Genomic DNA, 21,259 nt, shown 5'->3' with positions numbered 1-21,259 from the left:
AGCTGGAGACACACATTTGGTGATTTAGTATTTGTGGACTGAGTAATAAAAATAGGTTGTGATAAGCTTCTGAAATATATTCAAGCATCTTTCTAAAAATACTGTATTGATGGAAGAAGCGATAAATGTACAGCCAATTTGGCATTATTCAGAAATAATGTAAACGATACTTTTTCATTTTGAGATGGTTAAATGGTCTTAAACTTCTTCTTTTACTGGCACCTGGAGATGCTTTTATCTTCCAGAACAGTGCTTTGCAGTGAAAGTGCATTCCAATCAAATAGAGATGGCCACTAGGTCATGTCACCAATTAAATAACCATGAAGAACATTTTAACCTTTAAGTAATAGTTTATAATATTCTTTGATCTTTTATTAGTGTTTTTTCTTCTGTCTTCTGCTGCATAGGCCAAATCTTATTGGTACTTCAATATTAAATTAACATAAGATACTCTGTTTATGAAGATATATTTCAAAACTCAGTATTTGCTTTGTGTAGAGATTTAGAGGCAACAGAAGTAATTATGAAGTGCAGGGAAAGCACTGACTGAAAACGTACTTTCAAAACTGTCTAGATACAGTACACAGAGAATTCCTCAGGTTTTCAAATAGCACAGTATGAATAATAAAAATCAAGTGCATCTAAGTCTGGGAGGGTGAAGAAAATGGAAGTAGTCTCTGGCTGTTTACTTCATGAAATGCTACTGAGAGGTAAACATTCTCTTGTCTCCATGAAATGGAGTGCGCCTTAAAATTTATTTTTAAATTGAGAAAAACACACTCTGTTTAGAGAGTTTTTCCATCTGAATTCATAACAGGGAAATAGTTCTGAAAAGGTGCTCTCTTGCTGGATCTTGGGATTTTAATTTGGGGAAAACAGAGAATTCAAAAAATCAGAAGTCATAGCAACTCTGTATAGATGTGCCCTTTCTTCAAAGTCTCCCATCTCTCAGTAAGAGATAATGAGAATGAGTTGCCAAGAACTGGTGCCCCTTAAGAGAAACCCTAAAACAAACAAACAAAACCACTATGTGCCAATCTTTTGTAAAGATTAAATAACATCTTTTACCAATGCTTTCCAATACAAGCTTTGACTGCTAAATATGTGTGCAAATGTATAACACACGTATTTGAAAATAATACACTCTCTACACAGATTTTGCCCCCTATAAAAGATCAAATTTTTTCGATGTGAAAAGATCAAGTTTCTGTCTCAGCTCAGCTATCCATTCTCCACTTGCTCAGTGTACAGAGATGGCCCTGGGGTCTGCATTGGCCCCCTGGTGAGGCAGGAACAAGAGGAGGTTTAGCAGAGAACTGGGCAGGCTGGCACATGTTCCCTCTGCACAGGAAAAGATACTTAAGGCAATTTAGCAAAAGCTGGTAGGTCATGTTACATCTGAATTTATCACCTATTAGGCTGGCCTAAACAAAGAATGAGTTGCAAATTTTTTTCTGTTTTATTTTTGCTTCTTCTTTTTTTTTGTTTGATTTGGTTTGGTTTCTAATGACAGACTGCACAAGAAAATTTGTGACTAGATTACTTGAATCAGCATCTGGGTGCAGAATGCTATAGCTCTCTAGGTTTTGAGAAAATTCACTTACTTCTTCATTCTCACTCTGGTCCTGAGAGTCTAAGGAGATAATTAAGACACCTTTGTTCTATGATTAGGCATGCAGTTCAATCATAAATCCAAGAGGGCTTTGGAGGAGAATACTGGAGCTGATGTTAGATCAGAATGGTCATTCTCAGAAAACCATAGCTCTCATCATGGAAATTCAGTTGGTTAGGGCCCAGGCACACAAGGAAAAAGTAATATTTTTGCTATTTCCTGATTAAGGCAAACCTAACTTGGTACATGAGGACCATGCACACTAGATAAAAATGCCCCCGTAACAACCATATCCACCATCATGCAAAAGCTTTGCCCTGCTTTTGTGACCCTGGCTAGAGGATTCCTATTTCTGCAATTTTTTCAGCATACTGGCACTGAAATGTACTTTGGTTTTGATTGTCAGTTAAATCATCTTCATGGCCACTCTCACACCGTTCTTTGGGATTTCCATTCATCGTACCAAGGATTATGTCAGACTTCCCCACCACTAATTGTCATTAGGTTGGCATATTAATTTCTTCTCAGATCCCTACTAATGTCCAGAGGTTTTGCTTTCTTTTGGGGGGGCCCTCCCTTAAACATCCTTCTGAATTCAGGACTGGCACTTGTCACTTTAAATTAAAACATTTTTCTTTGGAAAGGCTTTATTTACCAAGTATGCTCCATCATTTTGCATTCCTCATGTATCATACCACCAATATTTGTGTCATACGCAAATTATATCAGCAGTATTTACTTCCAAATCATTTTGTTGGCCCTTATTGTGTGTACATAACTTCATTTATTTATTTTTTTTTAGTTTAGTTTTTAGCTACCTGTATACAGACAAACCCAGAAAAAAACACGGTAATGAGGTGGATTTATCCCTTGTGAGGAACATTGCCATTCCTGTGCAGTAATGTTTGTATTATAAGGTAGTAGTAGGCAAGAGTTTCTTGCTGTGAGTGAAACATGTTTGATATCTGTTTTGCCTAATAGAAGACTGCAGTTCATGGAACAGTTTACTAAGCTGTAGAAATATCTATGCAACAACTATGCTTTCTTCAGTAGTATATTTCTGGTATTCAGCACATTGTCTTTTGCATTTTTGTAAACTATATTTCCTATTGTGAAAACAATAATCTTTTGTGTCAAAGAGTGTTCAGAATTTTTAAATGATAAAGAATGATTTCAAATGGGAATATTTGGGGCTTTTTTTTTTTCAAAGGTTTTAATTGTGTTGAGGGTTAGGTTTCAGTGACAACCCAACGTGAACTTCTAAATATAATAAAATTATTCATAAGTGTTAGGAAAGGATAACTTCAGCATATGTTAAATAGCTCATGTGTGTTACACATTAAAAAAATAATAATAGGAGCAGTGACTTTTATAGTTCAATAGGTAGCAACAGATTATGTTAAATTATTCATAATATGCAACAAAGACACAGTCTTTGTTTTCCTAACTGGACCAAAAAGCAAAGATCAGCTATCAGTGATTTGTTTAAAACCAGATCTCTGTTTTTAGGGGAGGCATTCTATCACCTCTGTAAGCTCATATTTTGCATATCAACTTCTGCCAACTCCTTTCCCATAAAGAAAACCTCCACCTGTCTGCTACAAGTCCCTTTAAATCCTCACTTGTCAAAAATCTTTGAAATCTTTGTGCAGTCTTTAGTTTACAGAAAAGTCATCTGTTTTCTTCTTTTTATATTTCTTTTCCTCCCTTTTCTTTCTTTCCCCTGGAGATTGTCACTCCAACAGTTTATGTCTTATCGTGTAAGACTCAAGGCGACCAAACTTCATCATTTAACAGATCTGCAGCTTTTCTAGTGTGCATAGAGAGATCTAGCCAAAGCCGTGTTTGTGTTCATCCTATTTTTTTGGAAAGTATCTCATCTGACTTTGAAGCCTGCCTCTCCCTAGAGTTTATATCAAAATACTAATTTTTAAACAAGTCAACACCAAAAGAAAAATTTGGGCATTTTTTTAAACTCTCATTTCAATTTTGTGCTTCTAAAAATTAGTGAGGGCTCAACTGAGCCTTTAATATGCTGGTCCTTGCTGGGAATGGTCTGGATTTGCAGTACTCCAGCAGATGCTCTGGGAGGCATTATGCCCCAGGTAAGCACAACAGGCTGCACAAGTACTAATGCCTGGTGGGAGAACTGTCTGCTGCTTCCCTAATTGCTGCCCACATGCTCCCTTCCACAGCTAGCTGCTTCTGATGATTATTGAGGGGAGACCATGACCCCATTTCATATGCACACCTTTTAGGGATGCTACTGTTAGTAGCACTAAACAGAAGCTTTTTATGGTTTATTTTTATTATACATATGGTACATGTCAGAGATTTACAGTGCTCTGCTTCCCTAAGACAGTTCCTAAGAGCTTAGCTGATTCATTAGGGCATATATGTATTATTAGAAATTTAACTCTAGCACTAGAATAATTAGAGCTTACAAAACAGGCATGCAGAAGAGACAAAAGATTGATTATTTTCTTTTTCACTGCTCATTGCCTTCTAAAATGTTAGCAGTGGGGGAAATCACTGACTTGAAAGCTTTTAGATTCTTACTTTCTGGATAGACATCAAGGTAAGTGACTTTGGACATTCTCAATCTTTCTCATGAAATTTTCTAGTAGATGTCACAAAAATATGTGTTGATTTCTTTGAAGTTCAACAATGATAAATAGGGGTGTCTGTCCAAATGTTTTAGGCACTCCACTCACCGGCTACTAAAGAGGAAAAAAAGTAAGATTCAAAGTGAGAGACTGCTTTTCTCTTTAAAGCCATCAGAACTAAATCATCTTGCAATTCAGAAAATACATAATTCCTCTTCTGCCATGTGAAAAACATCTCAGTGTAAATCTATCAGGAAACAGCTGAAAATAAATTAAAAAATGGCATGTTTGGGGATATTGTTTTCTTGGGGTTGGGGCTGGGGTTTTTTAACAGATTTGGGAATATTCCTTAGCATCCTAGTGCTTGGTATTTATTTATGTTCCTTATCTCTTCACACAGAGGTCTATGACATGGTGCAATTATGCACTAGAAAGAAGGGACTGAGGTACAAGAAAACTTAGCAGACATAAGATGTACTTCAAGGACTTATTTTGTTACAAAGAAGGAAGGGCTTAACACACAGTAATGCTATGGATATTTCAGAGGCTGTGAGAATTTGTTGATCAACACTGACACGAAAAAGAGGCCAACAGTTCTTCTAAAGAATGAATAAATAAATAAATAGGGTTTACCATAGAAAACACTGAAACAAATCAATATAATTGGATGCCCCTACCAGCAAATTGAAAAATGATGAAATGATGAAACCACTTTCCCTGCAGAGAAGTGACTTTGGCAAAGGCAATTGTCTCCCCTGGAAGGTGATCTTTATGTAGAAATTAAAACAAAAAAAAAAAAAAAAAAAGAAAAAAAAGAAAAAAAAGAAAAATTCAGTTATGGACAGTTGTGGACTACCTTGCCCCCTTACTGAAATGATGGAATAGCTTGCTATGTGAAAGAGCATGTGCTGAGTGGTGTTGGAGGAGGCAGCTGATCTGGCATTTGTGGAGCTGGTGCCAGTGTTCAGTGCTTTGTCCTTACACACTTTCCTTCCCAAGTGCTGACAGTTGCTTGAGGCCCATAGTGTGCATTACATGTAGTTTGTGCAAGCAAGCAGTTTGTGAATTGTAATGACCCAGGGTGTGAAGTGCCTTCATGGAGTTTTGTAATGGAACCTATTTTCTGTCTTAGCTTGTAAGTGGCTAGAAACTGACTTTGAACTATGAAGGCATGTTTGCTTATATAGGAATGATATCCTCAGAGGAACTGTTCTCTTTGAGTGTTAAAGATTGTTTTAATAATAGATTCAAGTTCTGCTCAGAAAAGATATTTCAGAACAAGTTAACTAGCCTTTGAAGTCACAAACATATAAATTTTTTGATCCAGATATTTAACACAGTGTGTGTATTTAGCATGATAGATGTACAGATAATTAAAAAAATATATTTCCTACCTTAATTCTTAGATTTGTGAACGAAGTTGGTGTTGTGGTTTAACCCCAGCTGGTAATTAAGTACCACACAGCCTCTCGTTCACTCCCCCCTCACCCAGAGGGATGGGGAGGACAGCTGGAATGGAATGTAAAACTTGAGAGTTGAGATAAGAACAATTCAATAATTGAAACCGAATAAAAATGAAAGAACAATAATAAAAATTATGACAATAACAGTTATAATGAAAAGAGAGAGGGAAAGAATAACATCCAGAGTGAAAGGAAGAAAGGAACACATGGTGGACAACGCAACTGCTCACCACGTGCCAAGCGATGCCCAGCCAGTGCCTGATCAACGATCTGCCTGCCCTGGCCAATGCCCCAGGTATTTTTACCAGGCATGGCTTCCCATGGTATGGAATGCTGCCTTGGCTAGTTTGGATCAGCTGTCCTGGCTGTGTCCCCTCCCCGTTCCTTGTGCTCCTCCAAGCTTTTCACTAACAAAGCCTGAGGAACTGAAAAGTCTCACATCAAAGCCAAAACACAGTACTGCACTAGCTCCTGAGAAGATAATTAACTCCATCCCAGCTGAAACCAGGACAGCTGGTCAAACAGTTTTTTTCAGCAAAATGCATCACTTTTTTATTTAGTGAGTCACTCAGCAATGATTCAGATGATGCCTGTCTTCTCCCAGGTGACTACTTCACTCTAGTGATTGCTTTCTCTAGAACCAGTCTGATTTCAAGGAGAAGCTGTGACATCTAGAATAAACCCTTCCGGGCTAAGAGGGAACGGGAAAAGAAGAACAGAAAGAGCAGATGGTAAAGACAGTGGCACAGAATGAAAGAACTTCGAGTTCAGTTTTCTTGTTCAGTCTCTTGCCTGAGCCTGTTCTTGAATTAATCAATATTTATTTATGAATGAACAATACTAAGGGGGAGAAAGGAAAGATGGATAGCCCTGTTCTCTTAACTGCAAGAGGACACCGGAGTGTATGTCTAGGTTCAAGCTCTTGCCCTGCCTTAGAAGAACAGTGAATTTAATCTACATTTCTCACTCCTCAAACTACAGGGTATTGGCTATTAAGGAATTAACCTCTCAGCCGAGTTTCCAAGACTTTAGTTTTCATGGAAACCAAAAAACTGCTGTAGTCTGTGATCTGTTTGCTTGGTATTATTTTCTTATAACGGGCTATTTATTGTGGGTCTTTAACATCCAGTCATTGTCTGCAATATCAAACAATCTATCAAGTGCATTTCAGGTTCTTCTTGAAAGTTGTCATTGGAACTTCATTCTTAGAGATAATCGAAATTAACAAAAAACCAAACCAAAACAAAACAAAACCACCTGATCATTCATCTATACATATGCAGATGATGAAAATAACGTAAAGAATTAATGGTTCAGACTACACATGTCATGAAAGTGTATTGCTATTGGGAAAGAAAGTTTAAGGACAAGAGATATGTGAATAGAAATAGTTCTAGATTTTGAATTATTTGTAGTGTTACAGTCCCTTCTAAATCAGTATTTTCAGGCTGCTCTTTGCTTAAGATGGCTGTACAAATACACTAATTTACTTCTTTCTCAGCAAACTAATAGTATCTTTGGAGTGGTAAAGGAAGCTATTTAAAAGATAGAAGTTATAGAAACATATTATTCTTCCATGTAATAGCTACTAGAAAAAGTAAAATATATTTGAATGTATAGGAATATATAGATTATTACATATAAAATTAAATGTGTTTTTTCCTATAGGGAGAATACACAGAAGTAGAAATAGAGGGACTGACTGACCGAAATAGTCCTTTTGCATGGAGAAGCAAAACAATGAGTGTAACAACGGCAGTGTAGGATTGCATTGAATGTTTCTAACAAGATTTTCAATACATATTGTAGCTGTGGTGTGGGGTTGAAGTTCCTGTAAAACAAATATAATAAGTTATATAAGTTAAGTTACATATAAATTATGTAAGTCAAGTTAAATATAAAATAAGTTAAACAGATATGAATTATGTGATCTAAACAAGTCTCAAGAGTAGAATTCCTTTTGCTGCATCTGGTTCAAGTGAAGACTTTACCACACCTAGGCAAGGTAAAACTATATCTGCACGCTGGAAGCATCTGTGTGGAACAAACTAACAAAAGGATTTTTTAATTATTTTTTCTTAATATTGCTGAAAGGAAATTGTAAAGAGTTTATGCTACTCTTAAACTGCTTTACATTTTATTTTGAAATAAATTCCAGACCTGGGGCATGTCCCTTGGTTTCCTCTGGGATAATATAGTAATTTTCTCCACCAGTTAGATTAATGTAACTTTGGAACAAAGTCTCCAGTAAATCATCAGAGAAATATCATCTTTGACTGAGGTGACCTAAATTACCTCAAGCAAGGACGTTTTGCAGAGTGTGTGAAGTTACAGTTTAAATGCAATATCATACCAATGCTCTCAAACCACATGGATAGAAGTTATAGAAATAACAGCTAACATTTAGATCCTTACTTAGGGATGCAATGGAGGTAGGTTGTTCCAATTCCAGTATTTGTAATTGTAATTGCTGTAATTGACAGTGTGATGACAGGTTTGTGGGAAATGATTTGTCCTGTGAGAAGCAATGTTTAGTTGTGCTGAAAAACAATATGCTTGTCTGAGTTCACAGAAACCAGCATCACCTTCTAGAGCTAAAATAAACTATTATGGGGACTTGTATAGGCACTGGATGCCATAATTCCAGGTTGTGTTTGGAAGTCATGGAAGTAGCTGTTGCCTGTAAACAGGATAAACCTTCTCAATATGGAGACAAGCAACTGAAGCTTAAAAACAAAACAAAACAAAACAAAAACCCGAAACAAACCCAACAACAAAAACCAGCCCCAAACCCCCAAACTTACTTAGCAATATCAAGTGTTTTATCTGTATAGCCATCTGCTTTCTTCAGCGACCGTCTGTGTCCTCAAGCAAATAGTTTGGACAGAAGATCAAAGAGTTAACTGCTGTTACCCTCAGCATATGAAAGGTGCTGAATTGTAAATAACAAGGTATTCTTCCTTAAAAGCTCCATATTTATATGTTGAGATTAAACTAAAGTAGCATCACCATTTGGTTCTGTGCCAGGTTGTGATTCCACAGCACCAACGTAGACTCCTAGGGAGTGTCAGAGAGGAAAAAAAGAGGAGAAAGAGGATAGATATTGTCAATATAGCCAAAGTACAAGTTCAATAAACCCAAAGAATGAATGCACTTTAAAGACCATCTTTATAACTGAACTCAGCAGGTTATGCTTACTGTACTCTCAGCCTTTACTCCCAACCTTTGTAATAACAGCTGGTCTGTATCAACATAAACATGGATCTGCCTTAGTCATTGTTCATTATAACTTATTTTTGTACATGGCCAAGTACACGACAGCTGTCTTATAAAGCCATGCCTGTAAAACTTTCATTCTTATTTTAGTAGCCACACCTAAAACTGCAATATAAGTTACTGTAGAAAGGTGCTGAATTATGTAGAATACTTCATGGTATTATAGGATTTTGCATTAGATTGTGTATTTAGAAAGGAAATAAATTCATACCCTCAAAGTCTAACATTAGATAGATAGTGTGGATAAAAAATAATGGACCAAATTTACCCTTGGTGTAATACTGTTATGTTTATTGGGAACATAAGGGATGAATAGCACAATACATTTTTTCTTTTACTCTAGAATATATTTTAATTTTGTTTAAATATTTTTTTATGAACATACATTACACCTCTTTCCATTTTCACAGATGGAGGTATAAGTTTTGCAGCAATCCTTAGGATAGTACTCAAGACAGTATTTGAATGCAACCTGATTTCAGGTAGTATTCTCTGGGTAGGCTCCCCATCTGGTCCATAAACAGCAGAAAGCTTGTTCAGCACTGAAAATGGTTACAGTTAATCCTGATTTATAATTTCTCCTATGACAACCTTTTGTGCAATCTACCCAGGGACTGTATAACATGAGCAAGTGAATGGCATATATGACAGAAGGACACGAATGAGAAAAGTCAATCTGAGTTTGGAAACAAAATATCTTATCATTAATTAGTGCTTAAAATAGTATTGATACATGTTTTTGCTATTTTTTCACCTCTGTGCTTTAAGCTGTAAGTGAACTTTTAGAAATCACCCAGTGATTGATAAAGAATATGTTGGTGAAAGTTAGAAACACATGAAAGCTATCAGGAAGCAAACGTGAAGGAAATTATTACAGCAAGTGTTTCCTAATAGCTTTGATGTTAAGAGTATTTGAAAAGAAGAAAGATACCAGTGTTCAGATTCTTATGTTCACCCTGATTATACCTTTCTAGAGGCCAAAAGGAGCTACATAGCAAGCTCTAATCAGATCTGTGAAGTTTACCTTGAAATAAAGTACATCTAAACTGCCATCAGCTTAGGAAGCAGAAATACCTTGTCTTCTGCAGCTATTTGGAAAACAAACCTGGTAGCATTTTCCAGGAATCCCTCTAGCTTTAGGAGTCTCTTCTGGGTAGCTGGACAGACAGACACCAGAAGAGAAACACAAATATGACCTGGAACAGTGTCACCTACCAAGCAAAGCCATTAGAGCAGATCACACTTTGCTTAAAGGTAAGGACCTGGCACGGACACCCCGTTTTCAGGTATTAACAAGGTGTAGTTTGAAGGTGGTGACAGCATGCTTTATAGTGGATATTCTTCTGCTCATTTTAGGTGGATACAAGCCGGTTGCATGTCTGAACCAGCAGAATTCTCCATCACAAGCAGTAGTCATCCAGAAAGACTGAAGAACATTTTCTTTTGGACTTTTACTATGATGGGTTTGGCTGAGCCTTGAAGCTTCAGAAGACTCAGTGCAGCTGCCCTGAGACAAGGCTCAGCCAGTGAGTTTTATATCTACTTTAACCATGTATTCTAACACTGGGGCTTGGGGCTTTTGATAAATAAAGCTATCCTTGAACACGCCTACTAATCAGAGTCTGCAAGTGAAGAAGCAACATTGGAATTTTTCATATGTCAAGGGAGAAATAGATCTAACAATGTATCTTTCCTGCTTAAAGAACCATACCAACAGCTTAGGGTCTGAAAGAATCCTGAAAATAACAGTATATACAAGATAGTATGTAAATTGTGAGAAAATGTGGTTGCTTTTCTATGTTTGACTATTTAAAATAGGTATGGGAAAACACATGTGTTTAAAATGAAAATATCTAATTCTTTTCTAGGATGATTACACAGGTTGCAATGAACTATCTTGTAGGAAATAAACCTTCCCATAGCTTTTCTGGCTTGCCAGGAAATCCAGTAGCCTGTTGTTTGAATTCCTCAGAGGTGTCCCTGCACTAAAATTTGTAGCCTTAGTTTTGCCAACCAAATACTTTTGCCAAATCACTGTCAAAGAGTCAAAAGATTTGTCTGTTGTGCTCCAGATTAACTTGAGTATGAGAGCAGGGGTGCTGATTCAAGTTCTGACTCGGAACATCCAAAAAAGCTTTCCAAAATCTGAAAGTTGCTGCAAATAATTCATGACTCTATTGTATTAATACGTACTATGGGTGCATAAAAAAGGCATTAGTAAATTGTTTATTTACTAATAAATAAATAAATAAATAAAACCAAACGTACTTGTTTGGCCAATATATCAGGTATACACAGCAAACAAATATCACGGTTTCACTGATGGATCATTTATCCTCTCTGTTCTTTGACATCAGAATTTTAAAAACAAAAAAGAAGACACGGTTTGATCAAGTTCTCTCACTGAACATAATACATATCTGTGAATTGTATTGTCAGAAATTTAAGCAAGATGGCAGGCAATGACCCAACAACACAAGTGATGGTTTTGTCTCCTGTCTGTTAGCAAAAAACAAAGCAAAAGTCTCTCACTCTTCTAAAATCATACTGGCTCTGTATCTGCACTAGTTAGTCTCTCCTCAGGCAAGTGTCTGATAAAAAAATATCCATAATAGAAATAATGTAATGGAGTAGTCCGCACACACACAAAAAATGGTAAATGTAGAGAGACTAGCTTTGAAAAGCATTAAAATTGTTGTTTACATTAATAATCAGTTGAAGGGTATTGATAAGTTCTGGCCTGGTATTGACTTAGGAACTTTAAAGCTGGCTTTGTAAGTAGGGAGTTGACTGTAGTCAGAAAAAATTAGTCAAGTCAGAAATCATTTAGTAGATTTTCAAGTTCCAGTAATTTATTCTGTATGGTATGGAGGATTAAAGAGATGTAGTGAGCCTTCAAAGCTTTTACAGAAAGAACTGAATAAATGCATTGACATTTTTAATGTTATTGCATTTGAGATTTTAAATTATTTTCTTTTCTATATGATGTTAATCCATTGTTCTTTACTGTTAGTATAAACATCATTATTCTCTCTATTTCTCTTTTTGCATTTTTTTTTTTTGCTTTTTTTTAAAATCATGTTACCAAGTTAAGGTGTGTAAAATTTTAGAAGTGTTTTGTTAAGCCATGAAGCCCAGATGACACCACTAGCTTAATGTTAGTATTAGATAACTAAAGCAGAACCTCGGCCTGCAAGATCTCATAGAATATCTAAAATAAGAGTATCTCTAGTATGATTCAGCCATAATAATATCCATAGATGCTTTTTTCTGAAGCAAGTCTCCAAGTAGCTTGACTTTTTCTTATCCATTCTAGAAACATTCTGAGGCTGCTGGTGCAATGTTGCCTTAAGAAGAAGAGAGAAAAATTATCTGATGTAATTCAGTAGATAGTGCAGGGAGCAAAAGCAGTGCCTTTTGAAAAAACGCAGACTGTCCTTAATCAGTTAGTGTTGTCTAATGGTTTTAACTTTACCGTTTAACTTGATTAATTTTCTCTATTGCCTTCACACAGTCAAACCTGGAGTCCAAGCTGAAAGTGGTTCAGTAAGAGAGCCCCAGAAAATTTCTACAGATACATGCTCTCTCCTATCGTCTCCTTCATAAACCAAATAAAAACAAAGGTTCTTTCAAAAAAAGACATCTCTGTGATGCTTGTTCTAGTTGGACAATTGCTACCACTATGGATTTCTCAATGCAGCCTCTTGGTTTAGTTGCACATTAGGTTGCAAAGGTTGTATGAATTAATTCAAGAATTTGGTCCGCTTCTGCAATGTCTGAACAGAAACCAGTTATCCATGTAAGAAAGTCAAACCCAGGGAGAAGAAACAATCTGACCAAAGCCTGCTTCACCTTTAAATTCAAACCACAAAAAAAGAGACTGCTTTTCTATACTGTCTTTTGCAGTTTTCTTTCTCTTATGCATGCAATAATACATGTATACTTTATGTATTGTATCCTGCCTGTGATAGCTGCTCTTTCCATCTCCAAAAATGGGAACTGCAGTTCATCTTTTACCTCCAGGCCTCTCTTCTTTGGGGTTTACATTTGGATTAGTCAGTTATGATCACTCAGCAATGTAAGGCGGTTTTGCTGAAGCAGGTAATGCTTTGACTATGAGTAAAATTTTTCTCCTTCATTTTTGTTCTCTAATTGTTGAATTTTTCTGAGTTTTATAGGCCTAATCCTCTCTTCTGCCTCATCAGTTTTGTATTGATATAACACATGTGTTTGATAGTGCAAGTCAGAAGAAATTCCAATCGGAAACTAATTTTTTTTTCGTATTTACTTTTATTTTTTCATCAGATCATTTGCTTTCTTCTACCATGAAAAGCTGTTACTTCAGTGCCATACATCTGGCAGTCTGTTTAATTGTTTGGTTGAACATGCAGAGCCAAAAAAAAGTGGGGCAGCAGGAGCTGACAGATTTCCACTCATGCCCAGAACAACATATGGATCAGCAGAGTTAGGAAGCTTTCATTATTTCCTGTTATCTGTTGGTTTTCACATTATAGGAAAACCATATATCTAAAGCCTGTTTCAGGGGCCTTTTGTGTTTTTTAGTGTTGCGATTAAGTTCAGGTTGTAGCTCCCATGTTTGTAACCACGCTGCAGCAGTGTTTATGTGAAAAGCCCTTTGTGGACTCATCCTGATTTGACTAGATTGCTATTGGAAGCTATCAAAGAGCCATAAAATCCCCAGCACTGGCTTCACCTTTCCTGTGGGCATTGACCAACATGACAGTTACTTCGCTTCACAGCTGCAGCTGCAGCTTTGTCCTTTCAGCTCCCCAAACTGCTCGGTGGCAGGAACGGCAAAGCCTGTCTGTTCTGACCTGCAAAGCCTCTCTCATTTCTTGCTGTCTGTGTGCTCAGGAAAGGATGTAACACCGGTGCAGCCTCTGATTAGACACAGTGCCCCAGAGACTGGCTGACTCCAGAGCAGAAATGCTGAAGCCAAGAAAACATTGATTTCTAACACATGGATCTGAAATCTAATCAAACTTCAGTAATATCAGCCCATGACCTTTTTCTTACTAGAGAACTTATGCAAGCTTAATTCCCTGACTCCCTTGTTGCTTTGTGTGTGCTGGTGCTGCCTTCAGCATAATTATTGGAAAATTCTGAGTGTTAATTGAACATGATTGAATTTTTATATGAATCATGTGTACATTATGGAGAAGAAAACCATGCTTGCATTTTTCTTGGGGTGGGAAGGGACTGGGTAAGCAAGCTTTATCGCGGGACATAGAATTCTGATTTTTCATGATCTAGTTATTTTAACAGAGTTCCACCAACAGGAGTCTGGTGACATAGTGCCATGTGGTACAGTACAGGTTTCACTTAAAATCCATGAAATGTATCATAGTAAGGCTCCTTGCAGTACTGCAGTGGAAGCTCAGATAACACTATTTTTTATAAACCCTCTATTTTCAGGTGATTAATGTAGCCATGAAACTTTGCTTTGGGCAGAAACTTGGCTCGCAATGTCAAAAATACACTTGATGAAATTATTTTTTACAGATACTTTCCACGAGACTTTTTTACATTTCAGAAATTGTATGAAGGTCATGGCCTGTAATAATTTTCTAAGTGTTTTGATGCTCAGTCTGTACTACAATTTCAAAACTATTGTTTCCTTTCATATTTATATTTTTACTACCTGTTAAAACAGTTTATTTTTGTACCTATTGGTGCAGATGCTTCAGTTTCAGCATTGAATGTATGCATTGGATAAGTGCTTTAAACTGATTTAAATTTAAAAATGCAAACTATTAGAGGTATTAAAAAAAAAAGATTTTCAAGATAATCTTGAAAACTTTTACAGTTCACCAGCTCTTTTATGTAGCATTAGCATGCTTCGACTCAAACGTTCTCAAGCAAAGAATTAGGAATAATAATTTCTTCCACAAGGTAACACAGTGAAATTCATTTTGTAAGTATTTGTAAATAGGCTACTTGCCTAAAAAATTTAGACATACTGTGCAGAATGATGAGTTGATTCAGAAGATGGCATTTGCTGAGTTTCTTTGTATTTAAGCTTATTAGCTAAGCACATGCCAAGTGCTAAAATAGTTCAGTTATTTTTTCTATGTGAATATTCTATTCTGTTTTCATTTTTATTACACCTGACTGATTTTGACTACTTTTTTATTAAAAATGTACTACTTGTTTCTACTATTTAAAAGTTCAAAGATAAAGCCAGCTGAAGCTCAGTCATTCAAAAATCTGTTTTGCATTCTCTGTAAGGCTAGCATATGAATTTATAAGAAAAGCAGATGCTCATTTCTTAAGCAAGTTGCAGAAGAGACCATGCTTATGAGGAAAGTACTGTAAACAGTATCTCAGAAATTTAAAATTTGTAAGAACTGCATATATACCTGGAAGTACATATATATATTTCTAAAGAAAAAAATTTGTAAGAGCCTGTAATATAAATTTTTAAACCTTCTTGAAATCATAATTACTGGACTGAAAATTATGGGATGATTCTTTTATAAGGCCAAATTAATCATAAAGCTTTGTTTGTATTATGAGGAAATATTTATTAACATCAGCAAACATGAAGAAATGTGAAGGGAGAATCTTTTCTATTTATTCTTTTTTCTTAGTTTCCACTGAAAACTCTAGAAACACCCAGATCAGGATAGTCTTGCATCTAAGAGGCTCTTTGATAGACATCCATTGGTGATGAAGAACCTTTCATGAGAATATCATGCAGTAATCATTTCTTTTAATAATTTAAAACTGATTGCTACTCTGCCAAGGCTAAGATATCTGCCACTTCATTTGTACTCCTTCATTTGGTATGCACAAGTATTACCAGGAGGGCATTTGGGGTTTCCGACTCCATAGGATGAAGGAAGTACAGGAGACTAAATAAAATAAAAGGCACAGTTATTTCATGCCATATGTTCAAAAGCTATTCGGTCAGGCGTAATAAAAATGTTCAAAAGAACAAAAATGCTTTAAATATATGGATAAGAAAAGTTGTCTGTAAAAGGCTGGATTTTAGATCCAACCTGTGCTGTCCTTTGCCTTTCTCACATTACACATTTCTGCATTCTTCACAAAGAAACTTGTCTGCCTTAGAAGAACTTAAAAGCGTTGTACCTTTCCAATGAGAGGTTTTGCAATTTTCCCCTTTTGAATCTCAAATGTAAGTATCTCATTACTTTGTAGTGCCCTGGTATAGCCTGGAAATAAAATGCAGATTTTTCCTGAGGCCAATTCATAATGACACCATCCCTGGAAGTGCTTTAATATGTATACATGTGGTGCTTAGGGAAAGGGTTCAGTGGTGGACTTGGAAGTCCTGGGTTAACAGTTGGACTTGACGGTCTTAAAGGTCCTTTCCAACCTAAATGTTTCTGATTCTATGACACCTCACAAATTCTAGCAATGGAATAGCTTTTCAGTGACCACCACTTACAGTTCACAACATACACGTCTCCATTCAGTGGGCTGAGTAATTCAGTTATTTCATATGGTGAAGAAGTTGAAGTCTGACTGTGTTTGAAGTGGATCAGAATTCAACATCGTTTTGTATCTAGCAGTGCTCCAAGGGAAGAGTAGTATATAATTCATTAATGAGTAGATGAAAAGGAGAGAAAACAAAGTAACTATTCCTAAATATAACTAGAAAGAGAGTGGGAAGAAACGGCATATAATCAGTTTTGGAAGTCCTTTGGAAAAGAAAAAAGGATATTGCATGACATGACACAAAATCATCATTGAGATAGAATTGATCTTAATTCTTTGGGCTTTGGGGAATATAGTGTCATTAGTACCAGATAATAGTAACTTGCATAGTAGTAATATTCTATAGATGTTAGAAAAATAACATTTAAATCTAGTCATGGATTATCTAAGAACAACTAAAATGCTTGACTTTAGGCACAATTTTCTGTATTGTGTTTTATGTATTTAAACTATACTGCAGCTGGCTGTTGATCAGATTGACACTAAACAGGTCTCATTGAACAGGTTTTTCTTAGTGGGGTACAACTGAACATAGAATCAGAGAATGGTTTGAATTGGAAAGGACCTTCAAACATTACCTAGTCCCACACCCCTGCCATGGGCAGGGACATCCTTCACTAGATCAGATTACTCAAAGCCCCATCCAACCTCACCTTGAACATTTCCAGTGACAAGGCATCCAAAACATCTCTGGGCAACATGCTCCAATGTCTCACCACTCTCACCACAAAAAAACCTGTTCCTTTTATCTAATTTAAATCTACCCTCTTTTTGTTCAAAACCACTGCTCCTTGACCTGTCACTACAGGCCCTAGTAAAAAGCTTCTCCACATTTTTCTTATAAACTCCCTTTATATATTGAAAGACCACAAGGTTTTCCCAGAACCTTCTCTTCTCCAGACTGAACAAACTCAACTCCCTCAACTGTTCTTCACAGGAAACGTGTTCAAGACCTTTGATCATTTTTGTGGCCTTACTCCGGACCTACGTTAACAGGTCCATGTCTTTCTTGTGCTGGGGACTCCAGGACTGATCAGTCTTACTGAAATATTTATTAAAAGGTTCAGTTTGTTTTGGCAGAATTTAGTTGATGTGCTTTTGTCATTCCAAAACCAACAACAAAAAATTCATAAAATTAAATTATTCCTAGTAGCTAGTTACCAGTATAGCTTACAACCTTCTTGCTGGACAGAAAATAATGAGCAGCAGATACCATCTGCTAACATCCCAGAGAACTTTGTCTTCATCATGTCTTTTAGTATTTATCATTTTCATATAAAGCTACCTATGTCTGTGAGTCATATAATTTCTAAGATTTCAATTTATTAGGTAATTAACAATTTATTCTCCTTAGGTTCCCAGTGACCCTGTTATGTCATCAAAATAGTGTAGCATCACAATAACTTCACAAATACTATATTAAGGGACCTGTCAGTTTATATGAAAATGCTTTCATTGCCCAATCTGAATTGAGAAAATGAAAAATTCCCTAATTAGTAAAAAGAAAAAAAAAAACAAAAAACCTCCCAAAAATGTTGTCTTCTATCTCCAAAGCAAATTATTCTTACCATTTTCATTTCCATTACAGTTGAAACATTCTTCCCAAGCAAAAATGCCTAAAGGACCCCAGTGTCTCTTTACTTTTACAAAATCAAAATATATAAATAAATAAATAAAGCCAAAAGAAAAAAATACAATAAACACAATACTGCAATTTTAAAAGTTTGTGTATATATATAAATATAAAATATCTTTAAATATACATTTGTATATTTGTAAATATACGTTTGTCCTAAAATTAGTAGGCTTTTGAAGAAAGAAATTTGTCAAAAGAAAGGCAGTAGAAGCAGAAATTACAGGTTTTTGGTGGTACAGAATATTTAAATATTTAAGCTATGTGCTTTTATCATTAGATCATCTCTAGTTTCCTGTTTTACTAATTTAAAAAGTCAGAAATACATTATATGCTTTAATGCAAATAATGTTACTTGCACCGCATTTGGATATCATGTTAGTTAAAAGTTGTGGTGCATTCTTTCTGCTTCAGGAAGTCCCCTTTTGAAAATTTAAAAAAATTAAAAGGAAACTGAGGAGACTTAAGGAGAAGCAACTATATTATGATTTGGACCTGGTAAGATACCTGATAGCTTCAAAGAAATGAAAAAAAGCTAGAAAGATTATTTCTCAGCAGTTGATCTTTATCATTGTCCTGGGGAAACCCAGAGGTGGGCAGAGGCTAATCTGGTTCGGCATCCACAGTACCCATGGTCCTAAACATGAGTAGAAATGGAAGCTTTCTGTGCTTTTTTTCCAGGGATCTACAGAGTCCTTTGAGGTCCCAAGATATTGGATCCATAACTCTATTAGCATAGAACCAATATCTGTTTTCTGTGTTCTTTTTAGACCTGAAATTTGTGCAAGAGCAGTTGAGGAAACAGTACTAAATAAAAGCAGCCCATACCTTCCTGGGCATGGCCCAAATGGTTAAAACTAAACCCCGATGTTACTAGTTCAGAACAGAATTTGGTGCAGTTGTATGCAAGGCAGTGCAGTGTGCCTCAAGTCATACAGCACATCATTTCTTTTGGCAGAGTCTGAAGATATTTGAAGGACTCTGCAATGCATAGACAGCATATATAGTATGTAGTTAGGTACTTTCCGTCTTTCTTCCTTCTGTACACAAACCTCAACATCTGTAGCATAGATATACAATTTAAAGCAGATGAAGATTTCTGTATTTTAGGCTGTACAATTCTGTTTTGTTATAGCAGTTTGTTGGTAATGTCCTTGCTGAGGAAAAAAAAAAAAAAAAAAAAAAAAAAAAAGTGAGAGATATTACATCCAAAACAGTTCATTTTTTCAAAAGCATTTCAGTTACTCTGGAATACATTGATGTCATAATTTCTGTGACAAGTTGTGCTGTGCTTTCCCAGCAGAAGGAGCAGAAGGTCTGGAGCAACAAGGCTGTCTTTCCTTTTGATCACTCCAAGTGCTATATTGAAATACCTTTAATGCAAAGTACACACTGAAATGCTGTCATTTGAGCTCGGCTCTTTGGAAAATCCTTTAAATGTCACATTTGCACAAAGAAGCCTACCATTAAATAAATTAACAGCTCTTTTATAATGTAGGGTTGCACCTATCGAATTCCTTGAAAATAAATTTAAAAACAGTAGGTAAGAAAAGTGGATTAATGGGTTAAATCTCTTTACACATTATCACTCCAAAAATCAATCTCCTGTTTCCCCTCTGGCAAAATCACTATCCTTAGCTTTCTTTTCAAAGATCTGTTAGATTTTTATGAGTCTGGAGGAAAGCTGAAGGACTAGGTGATGACTGTGCTGAGTGACAGATGATTCACCTGTTTTACTGTTTTAGGCCTTCCCCAATTAGCACAGACTATTATATATTGCTTTTGATGTTGTACAGTTAATTACGGACCTACCAATAAGTTATTAAGAGATTTGTGAGCTGTTTGGAGAAGTTGGGATGTTTTCTTTCTGGTGTGGAGTTGGAATTAAGCCGCACTCTGATGACAGTCCTTCTCGTGCCTATTCTCTCCTGTCAGTGAACCTTAAATCATGAACCATAATATCTTATATCCCATCGCCTGTCCTCATTTCTGCATTTCATGATTTTTTTTTTTTTCACTAAGTGTAAGCATCCTTAGGGCATGTTTCTCTTTCTTTACTTACCCCAAAGTGTTTTAACCTTGTGCCTTCAAAGATCTTCTTTTCACATCCTGCTCCACTAGTGTGTTTAGTCATGAAATTGTACTTTTTCTTTCATAGAGTATGTGCTTCCTCTTTCTCTGCCATAAGGAGCTGCCACAGTTAAACATTTATTTGCTTTTTGCAAAATAATTGGTGGATTGTTCATTCTCTTCCAGCACTTAAGCTCGTTAATTTTTACTCATTAAGGATTCTGAAGAAACCTTTCTGTTTGCTTTGTGATGTTTGGAAAACCAAAGATTTCTCTTTTCCCTGTATCAAGGACACACAGTCTATCAGTCTTGGCACAAATTCACATTAGATTGTCTGTATGAAAATATTCTACCAGATCTAATTTTTTATTCTGTTTTCTTTTCCTGTTTTATTTTTCACTTTCTGGTCTCAAGAAACTCCTGCATTCCCAGAGTAACATAGGCAGATATAATCCTTTATGTTATGCTTATTTAGCAGGCTACTTCATGAAAGAAATTTCTGGAAATTAGTACTATCCAGGAAGACCCTGGTATCTGGTATCACTACAGCGACTGAATGGCATTTCAGAGTTTGTGTGCAAACACAATTGTCCTGTTCATTTAGTTTCCTTGCCCTATAGAGTCTATGAAAACAAACCAAAACAAAAGAACCAAATTAGGTATACTTTTTTAGCCTGACTTTTTGTGAAATATGCCTTTATATGACATAGCTTGTAAGACTGGAGTAAAGGCAATATTGTTCAGATGCTTTTAGTAGTGTGAAGGTGATTCTTTTTCTCTGTATTCACACAATCAGAAAATTTGTTAGCAGAAAGTCAAGGTCCTTAACAGTATGAGGAGTAATGTTTATAGCGTAGTCTCTGCTGGTTTGCTGATGCAGCAAGCAGTAGGCTATTTCCTACCCATGTTAAACAGTTTTTTTAAAGAACAATCCAGACCTTTTAATTCCCTAAATATTGCCAAAAATTTTGGTCAGAAACATTGCTTTGTATCTCCATGAAGTCTGTGTAACAAAATTTTATTGGAAGAAGTTCCTCCCCTGGCCATGCTGGGTGTAATACTGCTTCATTTCATCTTCATATCTTGCAGGTGAGAAGGGTTTCTTTAGATATATTGA

The sequence above is a fragment of the Falco cherrug genome, chromosome 3 (assembly GCF_023634085.1).
Source record: "Falco cherrug isolate bFalChe1 chromosome 3, bFalChe1.pri, whole genome shotgun sequence".
Classification (NCBI taxonomy): Eukaryota; Metazoa; Chordata; class Aves; order Falconiformes; family Falconidae; genus Falco; species Falco cherrug.
This window is presented reverse-complemented; position numbering follows the sequence as displayed.